This window comes from Ovis aries, chromosome 7 (genome assembly GCF_016772045.2).
Source record: "Ovis aries strain OAR_USU_Benz2616 breed Rambouillet chromosome 7, ARS-UI_Ramb_v3.0, whole genome shotgun sequence".
Lineage (NCBI taxonomy): Eukaryota > Metazoa > Chordata > Mammalia > Artiodactyla > Bovidae > Ovis > Ovis aries.
Genome location: NC_056060.1, coordinates 4,269,571 through 4,290,463, shown reverse-complemented (window position 1 = coordinate 4,290,463; position 20,893 = coordinate 4,269,571). Strand labels below are relative to the sequence as shown.

The window sequence follows — 20,893 nt, the reverse complement described above, 5'->3', positions numbered from 1 at the left end:
CTCTTGGGGAACCCAGACACCGCACAGGAGATTTGCCTGCTCTGCCAGAGCAACCATGGGGAGGCCCCTGAGACTACAGAGAGGGACGGGGCCGCCTCCAGCTGTTCCTGTGGGGCATCAGAGCCGGCAGAGAACAAGCCATCTTGGATCCCACCGCCCCACCTGGGTGTCATCCCAGCAACACCACATAGATCCGAGTACTGCGCAGCTGAGCCTGCTTAACTTCTTGACCCACAATCTTTTTTTGTGTGAAGTGAAGTACAGTTGATTTACTGTCCCACAGTCTTGGGAGCAAGCTAAAATGACTATTTTAAGTCACTACATTTTGCGTAGTTTGGATTCAGCAATAAATAACTAGAACAGCCACCCTACCTCATAAGTATTGGTATGTCCTCATTTTACGGACGGGAAACTGAAACCAGGGACTTGCTCGAAGTAGCGCAGTCATAGAGTCGGATGTGGAACTCAAGCCCAGGCAGTCTGGCGCCAGAGCCTGGGCCATTCCTATAGGGGCACACCAGGCTCTACTGGTGTCAGCGGCCAGCAGAGAGTTCTGCCTGCCCTGGGCGTCTTAGAGTCTGGATGGCTTAGCGCTTAGCGCCTTCTTCTTCTTCTCTGCCAAATGACTAGGGCTGAACTAGGTTAAGGGCTTCCCAGGGGGGCGCTAGTGGTAAAGATCCCACCTGCCAACGCAAGAGATGCGGATTTGATCCCAGGGTCGGAAATATCTCCTGGAGGAGGGCATGAGAACCCACTCAGGTATTCTTGCCTGGAGAATCCCACGGACAGAGGAGCCTGGAGGGCTGTGATCCACAGGGTCAGAAAGAGTCGGACACGACTGAAGTGGACTTTGCACGCACGGACTAGGCTAAAAATCTAAAGCAGAGTTTCTCGACCTGCTTTTTGGCTGGATAATTAGGCCAGATAATTCTTCACTGTGGGCTGTGCTGTGATGCTCAGCAGCCTTCACGGCCTCCACTCACGCCCTCTGAGTGGTTCCAGCCCCCAACTGGGACAGGCAGAGATGTTTCCTGACACTCCCTGAGCCTCCCCGCAGCCGAGAACTGTCTGCAGTCCCTTCTAGCCATGCCGTCACGGCTTCCTCCCCTCTGCAGCGCTGCCCCCTCAGCTACTCTTTCTTTCTTTCTTTTTTTTTTTTTTTTAAATTTTTATTCATTTATTTGGCTCTTCCAGGTCTTTTGGGGCATACGGGATCTTTTCCAGTTGTCTCATGTGGGATTCTCCAGGCACGAATACTGGAGTGGGTTGCCATCTCCTTCTCCAGGGGATCTTCCCGACCCAGCAATCAAACCCAGGTCTCCTGCATTGCAGGCAGATTTTTTACTGACTGAGCTACAAGGGGAGCTCTAATTCCCTGACCAGAAATCAAACCCAGGACCCTGGATTGGGAATGCAGAGTCTTTGCCACTGGACCGCCATGGAAGTCCCCTCCTTAGCTACTCTTAACTCTTGTTTAAAATTGAGGAGGTATCGGGAGCAAGGTGATGGTCTGCTGGGGTGGAGCAGCATGCCGAGATGCGGACTCAGCCGGGGCTCTGCGCGCCCCAGAGGGGACTGGCTGCCTGGGACTGTGGGCAGCGGCAGCCTGGCCTGGGGAGGACGACCTGGGGGCCTCTGGGGGCCTGCCTGCCAGAGTCCCCGCTCGGGACCGCGAACCCGAGGAGGTGCTGAACCTGAACCGACTGCCTAACGAGCTGCTCCAGGAGGTGCTGAGCTACCTGCCCCCAAGCACGCTGCTCCGGCACTGCCGCCCGGTGTGCCGGCGCTGGCGAGACGTGGTGGACGGCTGGGACCTGTGGCCGAGCATCCTGCCCTGGAAACACCCCGACCCGTGGCCCGTCATCCGCACCTGCCTGCCCCCTGCTGACGCCCCCGGGCCCTGCATCCTGGGCCGCTTCTGCGAGCGCAGACCCATAGGACACAACCTCCTCCGGAACTCTCAGAGCCCTCGTGGCCTAGGTGGTTTCTAAAGAAGGAAGTATTGGACCTAGAGGAAGAGGGCCTATGGCCAGAACTCCTGGATAGTGGGAAGATTGAGATTTCTGTGTCTGCCCGCATGGCGGCTTTGGGGTAGGCAGCTGCTTCCTGGTGGCTCAGGGCTCCATGAGGCTGCTGGAGAAACCAGCAGAAGCTGCATTGCCTCTGTGATCCTGCTGTGGAAGTCACTTGGTGAAAGTCACTCAGCATCACTCCCACCACACTCTTGGTTACAATGAAACCTGCCCAGATTCAAGGGGGTGGGCATTAGACTCCACCCCTGGGTGAGGAGTGGCATGATTCTAGAAGGATGTGTGGAAGTGGAGACATTGTTGCAGCCATCTAGGGAAAATACCACCTGCCAGAAGGCCCCCAACTCAGCATTTGAAGGCGCAATGGAGCTTACCTCTTTTTCTTCCTGAATGTCAATCATGTGTTCTCCAGCCTTGAGAAGGGTGTTCGCTTTGTGTCTGTGAAACAGCGGATCTTAGTCGTGGATCTCAAGAATGAGCCAAGTGGAGTCGAACTTACCAACACCAGTTTGCTCAACTCCAGTTTCATTGTGGAGGTTGCCTATCCTCGTCAAGAGCTATCCTTGGAGAACAACCACCCCATGGATGTCAGGAACTTTGCGTGCAGGGACATTATTTCTCTAATTAAGGACTTGTAGCTCCTGGCCATCCTGGTATCTCTTGGGTCCAGTCGAGGGTCCTACTAGAAGAAAATTCCTGCTACTTCTGTAGGGCAGGCCCTGTTCTTCTGATTGGAAACCCATGGGTGAGCACAGGGAAAGGCTGGGTCATGAAAGGGCTCCTCACCGGTGACCCTCTGGTTCAGCCCCCCTGCCCTCTGCCCTTGTCTCCTCTCAGTCCTGCTGTAGAGGCTTCATTGGTCCTTTGCAGGAAGCCCTCTCCTCTTGTCTGAACTGGAAGCTCATTCCTATGACTGAGAAAATTCCAGCCCCCATGGGTGACGAATTTCACTTTGTGGGGTTTTAAGACCAGGACCAAGACTCACAGTGGAGAGTGAACCAACTCAAAAAATGTTTGGAGACAGAGGGTTCTGCTCACCCTGTGAACAATGATGTGGTCCCCTGAGCCCAACCCTCTCCTGGATCTCATGGTGTATAAAATTTTACATTTGGAAATTCTTTTAAATATAGAGAGAATAAATCAGGAATGTCTCTGCCAATTATAGGTAATAAATGTAGTATTATTTTGCCAAAAAAAAAAAAAAAAAAAATTGAGGAGGTATCATGCAACCCAGTGCAGTGTTCTTGCCTGGAAAATTCCATGGACAGAGGAACATAGCCGGCGATAGTCCATGGGGTAGCAAGAGTCAGACATGACTGAGCATGCGCGTTGCATCTCATCTCCTCCATGACTCCTCCTCTCAGCCTCTTTGCCCCTGGGGTGAATTATGTGCCCCCCTTGTGCTCCATCACGCCTGGGGGTCTTTCCATGGTATGATATGCAGATGAGCCTGTGTCCCTGCTGGCCCGAAAGCTCCATCAGGACAGACTATGCCTTAATTGTCTTTGTACCTGAAGTATTGAACACCAGTCCTGGCTGGCTCAGGGCTGGTGCTCAGCAAATTCTTATTAGAACAAGGAATGAATGGTACCTGGTGGTCGTTTGTGGAACGTGGGCTGTGTGTCAGGCTGAAGCCAGTTTGAATCTTGGCTCTCTGCTAGCAGCATTCAAGTTTGCAAAGTTACATAACCTCCTCAACATTCCTCTCTGGAACAGAGACAGTGAAATCCCTACTTCACCGGGAAAGAAAAGGAGAGAGTAACACAGAAAGGAGTTGATTTATCTTAATCGCTTGGCACAGTTTGACGCAGTCAATGCTCAGTAAGTGGTCTCTTTTATAAAACAAATGCATGTTAGCATTTCATGTCTCCTCCCCCTTCACATGACTTATTCTGCCCCTACAGTTCTGCAAGCTGAGTTTGTTGGCACAGACACTCATAGAAAGCCTCTTCTTTCTCTTTTCCTTGAGACTGCCTCAATGCTGTTGTGGGCTTTACTCAGTCCTGGATTCGAATTTGTGCAGCTTTCTTAGCACTGTCGCCAGGCACCATCCCACCCCTACATCCTCTGACAGACCCAGAGAGTAAGGGGCAGGGCACCTGAAGCCTTAGGGAGGCCTTGTGACTTGAGGCTGGAGAGAAGTGAGGCTCAGGTGATCAGGTGTGGGCCTTATCCTCAGATGGGCTGGGCTGGGAACCAGAGCAAGGGAGCTGGCAGGCAGTGCAGGGCACGGGAGACCGTGGCAGACTGTGGAGAGCTGTAGGGCAGCAGGCTGTGCTTGTAACCCTTCCGCCCTCTTCTCAGGACATCAGTGGGCATGGCTGTTGCTAGCAGGGAGCATAGTTGCGTTTCATTCATGGATAATCACAGTGGTATTCAACAAGGCTGGGATGGTAAGGGTATTTATGATCTTGATTAATAAGAAATCTGGCAGAAAGACTGCTCCAGGATTGGTTAATTTATTTAACAGTGTCATCAAAGACCCAGATTCTTTTTGACTTGACTGTGTTGGCTTGTCTGGTTCCCCTGGTCTCAAAGTGGCTGCCGTAGTTCCAAGCTTCACACACAGACAGTCATGTGCAGAGGCAAAAAAAAGCGGGGGTGGGGGTCACTTTCCTGCTTAGTCTCTTATCTCTTTTATTAAAGAGTTTTTAAAAAATGTCCCCAGGAGCCTCCCTGGCTGTCTTCCTTTGTCTCATTGCACTGTTTCGCATGCTCATCCTAATGCCACTCCTGGAGGCTCAGGTCAGTTCCTGAAGTGCACAGATCCTTGGCGGAGAGTGAGCAAAATTTGGGTGCTGTTGAAAAGTGGACAGTCAGGTAAATGTTGCTTAGGATTTAACAGGGTCTGCTATATAAAGTTACCCTGTTTTTGGGGGGCGGGGAAAAAAACAAAATGTGAAAAACGCATGAAAGAAACATGTGCTATAAATGTGAAAGGGGCCTAAAACCATGCATAAGGGAAGGGACCTGTTAGTTGGCAAGAATTCAGAGGTGCTTCAGAAAACCTGCATGGAGCTCAAACTGACTGCAGTTTGTGTGTATGGCACAGTCTGTCTCAGATAGATTTTAAAGGGGGTTTCTCTCTTCCCAAAGTCAGGAGCTTTAACTGCTTTATCATATACTAACTGTGTAGCCTCAGGCAAATTAATTAGCCTTTTCTGAGCCTCAGTTTCCTCTTAGATAGAATAGAAATAGTTATATATTTTCAGTCTTGATTTCTTAGTTCTTTTCATTTGGTTTTGAAAAAAATTTTATTGAAGTATAGTTGATTTACAAGGCTATGTTAATTTCTGCTGTACAGCAGAATGATTCAGTTATATGTATCTCTGTGTGTGTATATATATATATTCATTTTCATATTATTTTCCATTATGGCTTATCAGGGAATATTGAATATGGTTCCTAAATGGGGATAATTATAAACCTTCCTCCTAAGGGTTGTTGTGAGAATTAAATGGGGTAGTGTATAACCCAGGGGCTGGAGTATGGCATCCAGTAAGTATTATTATCATGGTTGTTATTGTGTTGTTATATCATCATCATTTATTATTATCATGATTATCTTTGTCATTATCTTTGAATCTTCAGCATTTAAGTTGAGGTACATGTTATTTGTTCAATATATGTTTATTGAATGAAGATGAGTGTGGGAATGAATGAACCCGGAAAGGGTATATAGGTGTTAACTAATGGTCGTAAAACTCCTTATAAAGCAGGCTAACAGTGCAGGGGTAACAAGATGGCAGGGTGTGTAGCTGGTTTCCCCATGGGAGGTGCCTACAAGCGGGGCTGCAGAGTGAAGCATCCCTGTGGGGTGGAGCAGGCGGGCAGCCTTCAGCAGGAGTCTCTGAGACCATCCGTCTAGGATGGTGGGAGCTGAGGAAGGAGACAGGGAAGGGGAACATTTTCAGGTAGAGGTCCCCCCTCCTCCTCAGACCTGACAGCTTAGAAATTGCGAGCATCGAGGACGTACCCTCAGGGAGCTGAGGTCTGGTTTGGTTTTTAGATCCGTGGCTTACTTAGTTCCCCAGGTCCCAGCCCAATTCCAGCACCCGTTTGATTCTTGCAGGAAAGTGGGCAGCTGCCGCCGCGCCAAGCCCACACATCTGCAGAAGCGGTCCCTCAGTTAACCCGCTCTCTATGACAACCGCTGCATGTGTTCTGGGGTAGGGGCCAGCTGACTCAGGAGTTAATCAAACCCTTTTATGCCAGTTCTCATCAGCTTTCAAAGGGTCTTTACACAGAACACTCCGCACTGAGCAGCGGATGAATATTCATAGATACGGTTTCTCCGCCGCTGATCCGGAAGGACCCGCCTTCAGAGCTGCTGGCTCTCTCTGGGTGCAGGGCCCGCCTTTGGCCTTTGTGCTTACTGCCGAGAAGAGGGAAGTGAGTCAGCCTCTGACACTGGTGACATGTGTCCTCCCCCGTCCGTGCGCCACTTGTCAGAGGCCACGCAGTGCTGGGGAAGGGTCAGAGGGTTTCCAAGCAGAGCCCTTGTCTGCAGTGTGTAGAACACAGGTCGGCTCATGTCTTCTGCACAGCTGACCCAGGTTATACCGGAGACACCCATTTTCTCATAACCTGCTTCTCAGGCATTTGCCCTCCGCCTGATCTGCCATCCTCGGCGTGCTGGTTGGACACCGCCTTTCAGTTAGAATAACTTCCACAACACTTCCCTTTTGGCTCAGCCGGTAAAGAATCCGCCTGCAATGCAGGAGACGCCGGTTGCATTCCTGGGTCAGGAAGATCCCCAGAAGGAGGAAATGGCAACCCACTCCAGTATTCTTGCCTGGAAAATCCCATGGACAGAGGAGCCTGGCGGGCTACAGTCCAAAGTGTCTCAAAGAGTTGGACACGACTGAGAGACTTAGCAGGCACATTATAGTTCGTGAGTGGCTTTCATCCATGTGATCTGATTCCCTAGACCACCCTGAGGGGAAGGCAGGGCAAGGATAACAGAACCTATTGCTTGAGGAAGACACCCGAAGCTCAGAGAGTGAGGTAGTCATCGCCAGGCTGAAGTGAAAGAACTGTCAATCCTGAGCCCCGCCCACCGCCCTCCCATCATTCGCAAGGGTTCCAGCCCCTGGCCCTGAAAGGCTCATAAGCTCAAAAGCTCTTAGTAGTCTTTTTCTTTTTTTCTAACAAATATAATTGATTTACAATGTTGTGTTAGTTTCTGGCATATAGCAAGTTCAGTTCAGTCGCTCAGTCGTGTCCGACTCTTTGCGACCCCATGAATCGCAGCACGCCAGGCCTCCCTGTTCATCACCATCTCCGGGAGTTCACTCAGACTCACGTCCATCGAGTCCGTGATGCCATCCAGCCATCTCATCCTCGGTCGTCCCCTTCTCCTCCTGCCCCCAATCCCTCCCAGCATCAGTCTTTTCCAATGAGTCAATTCTTCTCATGAGGTGGCCAAAGTACTGGAGTTTCAGCTTTGGCATCATTCCTTCCAAAGAAATCCCAGGATTGACACACATATGTTCTTTTCCATTATAGCTGATTACAGGATATTGAATATAGTTTCCTGTGCTATACAGTGGTACCTTGTTTGTTTATATGTATAATAGTTTGTATCTGCTAATCCTAAAGTCCTAATTTATCCTTTCCCATCCCCTTTCCCCTTTGGTAACCTTAAGTTTGTTGTCTATGTCTATGTCTGTGAATCTGTTTCTGTTTTGTAAATCAGTTCATGTGTATCATTTTTAGATTCCACATATAAGTGACGTCTTAGGATATTTGTCTTCCTCTGACTTCAGTTAGTATGACAATCTCTGTGAAAGTTGCTCCGTCATGTCCAGCTCTTTGTGACCCCTGGACTATGCAGTCCATGGAATTCTCCAGGCCAGAATACTGGAGTGAGTAGCCTTTCCCTTCTCCAGGGGATTTTCCCAACCCAGGGCTCAAACCCAGTCTCCTGCAACACAGGCAGATTCTTTACCAGCTGAGCCACAAGGGAAGCCCCACACCCTAATCTCTTTAGGTCCATCCATATGGCCACAGATGGTATTATTTCATATCTTGAGGACATGAAACCATTTTTGAGTTCTTCTTCTAAGGGTCTAAAGCAGTTGGTCATGTTCTATTCTAAAATAGGCCTCCCAAGGGGTGACCATGCACAGGGCACGCTTTCTGAGCCCATGGTGACTCCAGTGGGCTTGTTCTCTCTGAGCCTCATCCCAGTGTTCTTCTGGATGCTACTCAGACAGCACCCAACAGCCTGCTGCCGCCCAGCGCTCCGTCTCAGGTGTCTTCAGGGCTGCCCCTTCTCAGGGAACTGGCTCTCCTCAAACATCTCCCCTGCCCAACAGGCACTTCCCTACAATGCTTGTGAGGGCACACAGGCCAGCCGGATGGCAGACAGTTGGGTTTTATCCCTCAAAATTACAAATTTATTAGGCCGCCGGTCCATCAATCTCACTGCTGGGAATTTTTCTATACGTAGCTTTCATATATATAACAGGACGAATGTATTAATATAAGATTTTCCACTGTAGTCCTTTTCTGTAATAGCAAAAATCGAACGCAGTCTAAGGGACCATCTACAGAGGACCACAGAAATGAATTGTGATGGAACCACATAAACCCTACATAGTTATAAAAATGAATGAGGAAGTTCTTAGTAAACTGAGAGAGAATGATGGCCAGCAAAAATGCAAAACAGTGTATACAGTTGGCTACATTTTGTGTAAGGGATGGGGAATGAGCATTTTCATACTTGTATTTGCATAAAGGAACACTGCAGAGATACTGAGAAGCTAGTGAAATGCTTACTTTGAGGGGTGGAGAATGGGATGGATGGTGTGGTAGTAAGCAAGAGAACGGTAGATTTTTCAGTGGGCACATTTTATTCTCATTTTGAGTTTGGATTCTGCTCAAGTACACACATATCTAGGAAGCCTCCACCTTGGCTGACCAGGAGGGGGAAAGTTTTGATTATTTGTTTAGACATTAATGGATTGTTGTCATTACATTCAGCGAATTTTCCCCCTACCAACTGCCAAGGCAGAGGCTTCCTAGATATGTGTGCACTTGAGCAGAATCCAAATCCTTAACCTCTGAGCCATCAGCCAGGTATCTTGGTCAAGTCATACTTAACAGGAGCCAGTCAGGAGAGAATGTGTCCCCTCCAATGTAGATGTGATAAAAAGTAAGGCATATCCTGAGCTGGGCAGGAGCAGGATTGATTGCAGGATTGAGATGCTGCCCAAGGCTGTTGTGATGAATTTGGGATTTTGTGGAATGCAGGGCCTCACCCTTTAGAATTCCCAGGTCATCTTTCTGCTGTGTTCTGGCTTGACTGAGTCCTGTGGCACCAAGATAATGCTGCTCGAAGAGTTAGTGGGCATTTAGATGCCAGCTCTGCTGCCAGCCCTGGCCCTGCCTGCAAAGAGGCCTGGTTTGACCTGGCTTCTGAGAGGGAGGTCTTGGCACCAACTGTTCTGTTCTATTATTGGGCGATGCTGAAGACCTCAGAGCACCCCAGGGCATCAAGTTTTCCCACTTAGCAACCACCAGGTACCTGACAGCTCTGTCCCTGCCCAGGGGCGGCTAAATCATCCAGCTGCCCCTTAACCCCTCTCCCTCCTAACACAGACCATGCCCTCTCCTCTTGTTATTGGTCCAGATTCAATTCAGGAAGCCGCCTATGTCTTCATCTTACTTGACAGAATGAGTCCAGCCTTCACCAGGAGTGCTGGTGGGAAGCCCTGATGGTCCTCCCTGCTTCTCCTGTCCGCCCTCCACCTCACTGAGCCATGTGGACAGATGTGGGAGTAACGTTGTCATTCTTACAGTTTTCCTGAGGCAGTGAAAATAAAGTAGAAAAGTAGCAGATTTTTCCTGCCAGGCAGAATAGGCTTGCCCTTCACAGTTTAGAATGGCTCCAAGTTGGCTTCATTTGTTAGGTGTTTTGAACCATGTGCTTAGCACACGCTCCGCACCCATGATCACTCAGTAAGTGCTTGGGGATGGAGTGGGGCACGCTAGGACCTCTGGCCTCCTCCTTCAGGTGTAACAGAAATGTGCAAGGAAAGTGGGGTGTGCTGAGCAAAGGGGCTTAATGTGGCAGATCTGCTTTTTCATTTACCTCCACCATGGATGACAGAAAGGGACATTTTCATCGGTTTCTTATTTTTCTCCCTTTATCCCTATAGAAGAAATACTTCTTTTGCTTCTTCCTGCTTTTTCAAAAATATCTAAATAGGTCAAAAGAAGACTAGGCAGCTTAATAGAGAGCACGCTGAGTTGAAAGTCTAGGCTTATGAGTCTGTGGTTCAGCAGTCTGTGGGCCTCAGTGTCCTACCTGAGGAATGGGCAGCACGAATCTCTTTTGAATGTTGTGAAGGACGTTGTGAAAAGGGATGAGCTGGTTCTCCACCTCTCCCTCTCTTCTTGTCTCCCTGCCCATCGTGTTTTCTCCCTGGCAGTGCCATAGGCCCCTTCAGAATGCCCTGTGTTAAAGTCTGTGCACTCTGGGCTTCCCTGGTGACCCAGTGGTTAAAAATCTGCCTTGTAATGCCAGGGACATGGGTTCAATCCCTGGTCAGGGAAGATCACTTATGCAGTGAGACAACTGAGCCAGTGCACCGCAACTGCTGAGCCTTTGATCTGGAGTCCCCGAGCCACAACTCCTGAAGCCCTTACGTGCTCGAGCCCATGCTCTGCAAGCAGAGGAGCCCGCGTAAGCAAAAGCCCGCACACCACGACTAGAGAGCAGCCCTGCCCTCTTGCAACTAGAAAAAGCCTGCACACAGCGGTGAAGATGCAGCGCAGCCAAAAATTAAAAAACAAATATTAAAAAAATCCCCTGCAGTCCATGTCTTCAAGGCGCTCCCTGTTTCTAACAGGAAGGAAGCAAAGCCCATACTGAGAGACAAGCCCGAGAAGAAACAGATGCTACACCCTTAACAAGGTTAAAGTCGTGCAGTAGGACAGTGACAGAGGAGCCCACGGGGCAGAGGGGAGTGGCTGGAAGGTGCAGAGGCAGGACCTCACAGCCAGCTGTCTCAGGGGTAGGGGTGGGAACCTGCCCTCCCCTTCACGAGAGGAGTTAGTGAAGAGGGAGCTGCGCGTTGAAGTTTTGGTGGGGACACTCACCTGCGGACATGTGGAATGGCTGAACGTGAAACAGTGAGCCAGCAGGACCTTCTGTGGATGCACAGACCTTCCTGCAGGCAGGGCCCAGCCCCTCAGCTGCCAGGTTGTGAGCTCTAGGCCAGCAGGACCCGAGCAGTCATTCAGGGGTGGGAAGGAGAGATGGCAGAGCCGACTTCTCAGCCAGAGAGGACAGTGTGGCATAGAGAGCTATGGGGGGGTAGGTGCTTGGGGAGGAGGGGTCAGGGTGCTGAGCCCACCTAGGTTAGCACCTGGCCAGTGTCTCTGAAGCAAGGAGCCCCAGCTGACTCTCAGTTCTGCAGAAGACCAGAACGGGGCATGCCTGTGTTATGAGTGTTATTCTTTATCATTTGTCACTGCTGTCACCAGGCGGCTGCACGTGGGAGCAGGGTCTTTGTCTGGGTCTGCTGGTGCCCGCCCACGACCATTGCCAGCCCCTTGGACAGGCTGGTCTGAGTCAGCCCAGTGTCCCAGCTCCCAGCCACAGGAGAGGCCCCAGCGGGTGTGCTGTCCCTGCACATGTGGGAGCTGTTGGTGAATCAAATCAGTGACCTTTAGTCCCTCCACTGCCTGCCCAGCTGCGTGGCAGATCACTTCTCATAGTAACACATGTCTAAGAATCTGTATTAGGTACATTTATGGTCACAAATAAGGCTAAGGAGAGAGTTTTTTAAAACCCCTGCTTCTTTAAAGTTGAGGCATCTGGAAAAGTGACAGCATCTCACTGTCACTTTTAGTACAGACTGTGTTTGTGTTAAAAAACAATCTAGCTCACATGTTCCTGATGCATCTAGTTGTGTCTTCCAAAGTTCTGGAAGAAGAGAAACATAGTCAAATGTTAACCAATGTATGTACAATGATTAACCAATGTGTGTACAATATATGTATAAATTGTCCCTGAGAAAAAACTAGCTGTGGGTGAATCAGATTATAGTAAAACTTGAGGAATTTGATGGCAAATTAATTGAACATACTTCCAGGGAAAGATTTGCCCTATTTCGCTTTTCATCTTAACTGGGACCCCACTCAGCAATTTGCATTTCGTGTTCATCATTGGGGTTTCTGCTGTGCTGTAGAGTCAGAGTTGAGTCTGTTCATGGACCATGCTGGCTTGTTCAGTGATGGAGACTGAGTCTCCAGTAAACTAGGTAACTGGATGCTGCTAAGTCACTTCAGTCGTATCCGACTCTGTGCGACCCCATAGACGGCAGCCCACCAGGCTCCCCTGTCCCTGGGATTCTCCAGGCAAGAACAATGGAGTGGGTTGCCATTGCCTTCTCCAATGCATGAAAGTGAAAAGTGAAAGTGAAAGTGAAGTCGTGTCTGACTCTTAGCGACCCCATGGACTGCAGCCTACCAGGCTCCTCCATCCATGGGATTTTCCAGGCAAGAGTACCAGAATGGGGTTCCATTGCCTTCTCCAAGGTAACTGGATGGAAAGGGATACATTTCATTAATTATCTGGAGGATTCCTTGGAGTCCCTGAATATCTGCTTTAGAAAAAAATAACCAGAAGACTTCTAGGGCGTTCACATTTTATCTAAAAACACTTCTGGAACCGTTAGTGCTGAGTCCTTCATTTCCCCGTGCAGCCCCCAGGGCCTCTGAGCTGTGTCAGACTGCTGTTCACGTGTGGTGTGCGGAGGTGCTTGTACTAGAGATGGGTTGGCAGTCATTGCTCTAATCTGTTCTTTAAGGAGAGTGAAGATGAAAGCTTGTTTTTGTTTAGAACCTTGGCTTGCTTTCACTTGAAACAGAGGAGAAGAAAGGCCGAAGCAATCAGGATGAGATCACAGGCAGTAATTGATGTAGGGAATGTCTCCACTGGCCCCTCTGAAATGAGTCTTCATGGGTCAGGCCAGAGATGAAGATCAGGGTGAAATCTGCAAGACTCTTTAGCATGTTTTTATGGGAAGAGCTTGACTGGTGGGTGAAATGAAGTTTTAGTTCTGAATGACTTAGATCAAGGGTTCAAAAATCCTGTAATGGGATCAGGCTTGTACATTAAATAGAGTGAGAAGGAAGTATGGCTAACTGGAGCATCTAGGCCCTGTCCCAAGGGGAGGGCACTTGCATTAGCTCTAGCCAGGTGTCATCCAGTGAAGAATGTAGGTCCTGTGTTTCTCAATGTCACAGTTTTTCAAGAGAAGCTGGAAATCCAGCTTTTGCATGTGTATTCCTGATTTATTGAATGTTAAGCAACTAATTTAAAACTGTTTAACACCTTATGAGGATCATCAAAGGATATTTGCAATCAGTATGTGGCCACTAGATAAACAAGGTTAACACATACTTCTTTCTACAAAGATCTATGAAGTACCTTCTATGAGCAGCACTATGATCCTTTTTATGCATTGCAGGATTAAGTTTGCTAGTATTTTGTTGAGGAATTTTACATCTGTATTCATCAAAGACATTGGCCTTTACTTTTCTATTTTGGTAATGTCTTTGTCTGGTTTTGGGGCTTCCCTTGTGGTTCAGCTGGTAAAAGAATCCACCTGCAATCCAGGAGACCTGGGTTCGATCCCTGGCTTGGGAAGATCCCCTGGAGAAGGGAAAGGCTGCCCACTCAGTATTCTGTCCTGGAGAATTCCATGGACTGTATAGTCCATGGGGTTGCACATAGTCAGACATGACTGAGCAACTTTGACTTTCACTTTCACTTTTCACTTGTCCAGTTTTGGTCAGGGTGATGGTGGCATCATAGAATGAGCTTTGGGGGTCTTCCCTCCTCCTCAGTCTTTTGGAATAATTTGAAAAGGATAGGTAAAAGTTCTTCTTTGTAATTTTGGTGGAATTCCCCAGTGAAGCTGTCTGGAAGACTTTTGTTTGTAGGAAGTTTTTATTTTTTAATTTTTAAAATTACAGCTTCTGTGTCACTTCTAGTGATTGATCTGTTCACATCTGTTTGTTCTAGACTCAGTTTTGGCAGGCTGTATGTTTCTAGAAACTTGTATATTTCTTCTAGATTGTCTACTTTGTTGGCATTTAACTGTTCATAGTCTTTTCTTATGACTTTTTGCATTTCTGTGCTATCATTTATTATTTCTTCTCTTTAATTTTTTATTCTGTTCATTTGGGTCCTCTGTCTTATCTTTTTGGTGCACCTAAGAAGAGATTTGTCAATTTTGTTTATTCTTTCAGAAAAGCAGCTCTTGGTTTTATTGATCCTTTCTGTTGGCTTTTTATCTCTATTTTACTTATTTTCTCTCTGATCTTAGTTCCTTCCTTTGTTGACTTTGAGTTTTGTTTGTTCTTTTGCTAATTCTTTTAGGTGGTAGTTTAGATTTTTGTTTGAGTTTTTTTCCTTATCTCTCAAGGAAGGCCTGTATTGCTGTGAACTTCCATCTTAGAACTACTTTTGTCATTTGTCTTGAGATATTTTCTGATTTCCTCTTTGATTTTGTTGTTGACTCATTTTTAAAATAGCATTTTGTTTAGTTGCCACAAGATTGTTTTTTTCCCCCATTTTTCTTTCTGTAGTTGGTTTCTGGTTTCATACCACTGTGGTCAGTAAAGATGCTTGAAATAAACTCCATTCTCTTAAATTTGTTGAGACTTATTTTGTGTCCTAAGGTGTGGTTTATCCTCGAGAATGTTCCATGTGCATTTTAAAATACTGTGTACTTTGCTTTTTTGGATGTAATGTCCTGTAGATATCTGTTAAATCCAACTGTTTCATTGTGTCATTTAGGATTTCCGTTACCTTATTGATTTTCTGTCTGGAAGGTCTATCCATTGATATCAGTGGGATGTTAAAGTCTCCTACACTGATTGTGTTCCTGTCACTTTCTCCGTTTTTTTCTGTTAGTATTTGTTTTATATATTTAGGTGCTCTGATATTGGGTACATATGTGTTAATGAGTGTAATATCCTTTTCTTGTATTGACTTCTTTATCATTATATGGTATTTATCTTTTTTATGGACTTTGTTTTATAGTCTGCTTTGTCTGATGTGATTATTGCTACCTCCACTTTCTTGTAGTTTCCATTTGCATTACCTACCTTTTTTCTTCCCCTCACTTTCCATCTGTGTCTTTCAACCTAAAGTATGTCTCTTATAGACATTTTGTAGGTTCTTGGTTTTTTATCCAGTGATAACTTTTTGACATACTGAAATTTAAGTACCAGAGGGACAGCTAGGTGGAGAGGTCCTCAATATGGGGAAAAAATATTACTCTAAAGCTTATGAAAGGAGTTAGAGCTAGAGATACATGTTTTGGAGTGTTCTTTATCATAGTGATTAAGTTTGGGAGTAGATAAAATTGTTACGTAGTGATGGAGAAGAGAGCCCAGCTGAAGAAAAACTTTGGGAAATACCATGCCTAGGATGTCAGTTAGAGATTTTCCTGCAAATAGAGAATCAGAGGGAAAAAAGTCAAAAAGAAAGGCATAGTAACATTCCCCAAAGCAGCTAAGGGTCAAAGACACCAGGGACCCAAGAGAATCTTAAAGAGTCATCAAGAACTCCCCAGTGCATGGCTTCAGTTGGGTGGAGGTAGAAAGCAGAAGTCAGGGTGCAAATATATTTAACAGTAAGTGGGTGATAAAGAATTATCAGTAAGCCATAAAGGAAACTTTTTATAATTTGGGCAGGAAGAGGAAAAAAGAGGGCATAACTGAAACAGCACCAATGAATACTGATGGAATGTACTGGGGGCAGGTGATGTTCTGAAGTACCACTTGAGGATGTGGTTTCCCACATGTGGTTGTACCCAGGCGTTTCCCCGACTTAGGCAGCTCCAGCCTTGGAGTATGTATGACTCAGGGAAAGGCTGCTGTAATAGACTAAAGATTTCTTAGAACAGCATCAATAATTTTGGGTACATTTGAGGCTCCCTGGTTTCAGGACAAGAGAAAACCCCCTGGTTAAGAAAGAAGGAGAGTGGAGGGGAAACAAAGGGTTATATAAACATTATATTTCTGAGAAAGGGGCCCTGCTCTCTGCATCTCTGTGATGGTTAATTTTACATGTCAACTTAGCTAGGCTATGGTGCCAAATTATTTGTCAAACAGCAGTCTGGATGTTGCTGTGAAGGCATTTTTAAAGTTGTGGTTAATAGACTTTAAGTAAAGCAGATTACTCTCTGTGATGTGGATCAGCCTCATCCAATCTGTTGAAGACCTTAAGAATGAAGACTGGAGTTTCCCAAAGAAGAAATTCTGCCTCATAGATTGCAACATAGAAACCTTGCCTACGTTTCTAGATTTTGGACTTCAGACTGCAAGATCAATTCTTACCTCAATTTCTAGCTTGCCTATAAATTGTGGACTTGAAATTCCCCACAATCACATGATCCAGACCCTTAAAAATCAATCAGTATATCTCTTTGCTCTTCTCCATCTGTGTGTATGTGTGTGTAGATAAATGGCTGGGTAGATAGATACAGAATATCTGTCTATATCTTTATCTAGCTAATGATTTTCTCCAGGAAACCCTTACTAATGCACGATTCTTAAAACTTTGATAGTTCAGGGAGTCTGAGAGCAATGAAAACTTGCCTAAGACCCCAGAGAACAAATGATAACTGAAGTGAGTGAAGTCGGAGTGACCGGGACAATGGTGAATTAGGGACCCAGACTCCTTCTAAAAGGAGTGATGTCTTCTCAACCCCAGGCAAGGGCTGCCATTTGGGCATGGAGTCTGGTGTTATTAGACAATGTGATCAATTAAAAGAAGCCAAAAATCTGAATTATTATGAGAAATTACAATAGAAAGGGTTTTGTAGAAGAGGTAGTTTTGAGCATTCCCACAGAAGTGCAGTCTACACTGAAGTGTAGGAAATACTGAGTTTGAAGCCATATAAAATAAGCACAAATCCTCCTTTATACCCAAGGACCTCCCTACCCAAAGAGGAAAATAGGCCCCATGAGTTTGAGCCTCTTTGAAGAAAATAAAGTTTATTTTGGTCAACTGAGGCATGTGTTTTTATTTAATCACCAAACGTTTCCTTTTAAAAAAGGAGAGAAGTGAAGAGGGCTCACCTTTCCATCAACTTCATTTCTGTCATTTTTTAAAAATCCTGTCAGATATATTTTAAGAAGTCTTTGAATGAATGGCGTTTCATGAAGGCAAGGTAGCTTCCTGAAACTTCAATTGAAGTTATTTCTGGCGTGGTACTTTCAAAGGTCATCAGAGCTCACCAAGCAGAGAGAAGAAGTAACAAATAGCAAAGGTGAAAAGCAAGCCCCTGCACGTAGGAGGCAGGCTTGCATGGAACATGCGATTATGTGGCAGAAGGTATGGATATGAATCACAAAATTGTATAGCAATTTTTTCCTAGGAAAAAAAGTTCAGTGAAACAGACCAACCTATCATTGAAAGTGACATAAATGCTGGTTGGTATTACTGAACCGTAGAAAGCTCAACTGATGATGATTTTTTCTTTTAAAAAGCAGCTAATTGCCAAAAAATATTCCCCCTTGCTTTTCAGTGCATTCTTATGTTAGAAAAATTTGATGATTCATGTGACTGAACAAAAACATGTGTTATTACATAAGAGGAAAATGATTAAACTAACACTTGGATGTCTCTCATTTCCTAGTTCATTATGCACCATGAGAAGTATCTTGAAGTTTTCTATTCTCTTAAGAGTGAAAAATATCCTTTGGCTGAAATGGTTTTAGGTAAGCCATTTTTTAAAAAGAATTTAGCACCCCAAATAATACTACCCTAATTCTTGAAACCTGCTCTGGAATATGCTGAGTGCCAGATGGTACCAGTCACATCAATAAAAGACAGTAATTTCTAAGGTAGCAAGTGAAATGCCCATGGCAGGTGCCACTAGCTGCAGGGCCACCGTGGCTGCAATGGGACCTCTGGTATATATTTTTCAGGTCGAATTTTTCACCCCATTCAGCTTGCCCTTCCAGAAGATTGCAGAATGAAATAGGATAGTAGTTCTTAACCTTGGCTGCAGATCACCTAGAGTGTATGTGCTGTGCTCTTGCGTCAGTCATGCCCAGCTCTTTGTGACGCCATGGACTGGAGCCCTGCCAGGCTCCTCTGTCCGTGGAATTCTCCAGACTTGAATACTGGACTGGTTGCCATTCTAGCTCTTATCATCAGAAATACGCATGCAGTTGGTCTGAGTTGTGACCTAGGCATGGGGGGCGGGTATATTTAATATTATTCATTCATTCAGCCAGCTGTGCCAGGTGTTAGTTTCAGGATCTTAGATCTTCACTGTGGCTTGCGGGATCTTTTCTTCTTAGTTGCAGCATGCAAACCCTTGGCTGTGGCATATGGAATCTACTTTCCTGACTGGGGATCAAACCTGGGCCCCCTGCATTGGGAGCTCGGAGTCTTAGTCACTGGACCACCAGGAAAGTACCCCCTGGGTTATTTTTAAAGCTGTCAAGCTATTTCTAATGTTCAGCCAAGGTTAGGAGGCACTGCCCTATTGGAAAGCTCAGGAAGTTGTGGATTGTAGACTGTCAGAGTTTACAGAGAATAAACCCCTTGTTTTATAGATTAGGTGACTGATGCTCAGAGAGACTAAGTGATTTGCTCAGAATCACACGTCTTTATTAATAGCAACGTGGAGACCAGAACCCACCCCAGTGTTTTTTCTGTAACTCTCTATCACACAGGCTTTGGTTGATTGGCTAGTGAGAAAGTAGGGGCTTCAAAATGCTTGTGAAGTTGTCAAAGTATTGTGTAAGGAGCTAACCAGTCCCCCTATACACAGGACCTTCCACAAGTTCACCAGTCAAAAATGTTGTTCTAGGGTGTTGGGTATCTAGTCTAGTTGGACTCAGATATTCTAGCCTATTGGGCTTCTTGTTTGAAGTTAAAATGCTTTCTAAGGTAGGTAGGTATCTACAGAGACTCAACCTGTATGTCTTATTAACAACCTTTGTGGGTAAATTCTGCCTTTTAGTGAGGTCCTTTGTCTTTGAAGCCTGCCATACATGGCCCTTGCTCAAAGCAAACCCCTTGGTTTTTATTGTTCTAATGGAGTCGGTCAATCGAGCAACAAGTGGCGTTGAGCTCCTGTTAAGCTGAGGGTCTCTTCCAGCTGCTTTTAGCAGGAAGACACAGGATATGGTTGAATGCTGCTTTCAGCCAACAGAAGATATAAATGAGGGATAAGGCGTCATGGTAGACATCTTTTCCTGCTGCCCAGCATCTCTTGCAGAATCACTTCTTCTTATTCTCTGTTTACATGTATGTGGGCAGCCCCACCTCTAGATTTCTGGCTAGAATTAACCCAGCCTTGGCCAAAATAGCCTGAAACTAAGGAGGGGGCAAGTGATACAAGCTGAACCATACAGGGACAGCCCCAGACTTACTGAAGTGATGAAGAAGAGGCTCCAGTTTGTAGAATGTTGCCTCCCATGTTCCAGGCAACCAGAGCTGAGAGTGGAAAGATAGGAGCAGTGTTCAAGCCCCTGTATTCAGACTAGCTTGAAGTCCCCTGACTTTCCTAAAGACCCAGGGGTCCCCAGGTACATAAACCATAACCGCCCCACCTCCTTGTTTATTTTGAGCTAGTTTGAGTTGGGCTTTTCTCCTTGTCGACTGAAAGAACCCTAAGATGTGGAGCTTTACGTCAGACCACTTGAATTGTGTGAACGGTTTGCTCCCATTCATGTCCTGGATGTCAAATCCAGCTGAGAGTTTTGGCCAGCGTGAGTGCTGATAAATGGGCTGTGCTGCCAGATCTGTCTAGTGTCTATTTTAGATTCAATTTGTTTTTGGTTGCTGGTAGAAAAACCTGGAGACATGTGTTTGGTTATATGTAGATTAATTTGATTTTTACTGGTAATACCCTCCTTTGCTGGAGCTCCGGCATCACAGTTAGCCATCCTTTGTGAGATTTGTCACTTTTTTGAAAAATAAATCCATCTCCTGTCTGAGTACCAACCAGAGGGCCACATTTGGAGCATCTTTTCATTCTTTGGCTATTGTGTGTATGGGATGTAGTTGAATATGTGACTTGGGACTTCAGCCAGCTTTTCAGTGCATAATTCTATGTTACAAAATGGTCCATAGTCTTGGGTGTGCCGCTGACGGGGCTACTGAATAGGCAAACTCAGCCTATAATTAGGGTTTCAGAAAAGAGATATTTTTGAAATATATTTGATATTTCAAGAAAGCATCAAGGTATGCGCAAGAGGAAATATTAGAACTTTGTAGTCATTCTGCTACTCATTTTGGGATTTAGAATTGTGTTAGTTTTCAATTATGTATCAGTAAGGAATGGGAAATGTTTCATAATTTAGTCTCTGGAGGTTTTAATCTGTCTCTAAATGCTAAATAGCATAAAAGCAAGAATTGAACAAGGAAAAAGTTCACCAGCATGGAAAATGAGGGTTCAAAGAGGGGAGAAAATCACTGGGCTACACGATACTTCTTAGTAGAGAATATTTTGGAAGTGTGTGAAAGGTTTGCATTACTTTATGTAGAAAGAGGCATCTCAATTCTTTTGTAAATAATTTGAGGTTTCAAAGACTTTTGGCTTTCTGACTTAATTCAAACAGTCACTGCTTCATGAATTGGCCTCAAGCAGTCCTCGGTATATTGTTTATATGGTACTCGACTGCTGCTTCAGGGTTAGATCAAGTCACAGCTGTACAAACAGAGACTGTTAACCTGTTGGTTGGATTTAGCAGGCGCTTTGGTCTATTTAAATCCACTGACATTTCAAATTCCTTGTCCCCAGACTCTTCACAGAATAACTGCTGAAGGTAACAGTGCTGCTTTCTAAATAGCCCTAAGGACAAAAGATGTG

The 20,893-nt window shown here is 45.8% G+C and overlaps 1 pseudogene; it reads left to right on the top strand.

Moving 5' to 3' along the window:
• Window positions 1-1,505: 1,505 nt before the first annotated feature.
• On the top strand, window positions 1,506-3,143 carry LOC121820020 (F-box only protein 27-like; annotated as a pseudogene).
• Window positions 3,144-20,893: the final 17,750 nt, after the last annotated feature.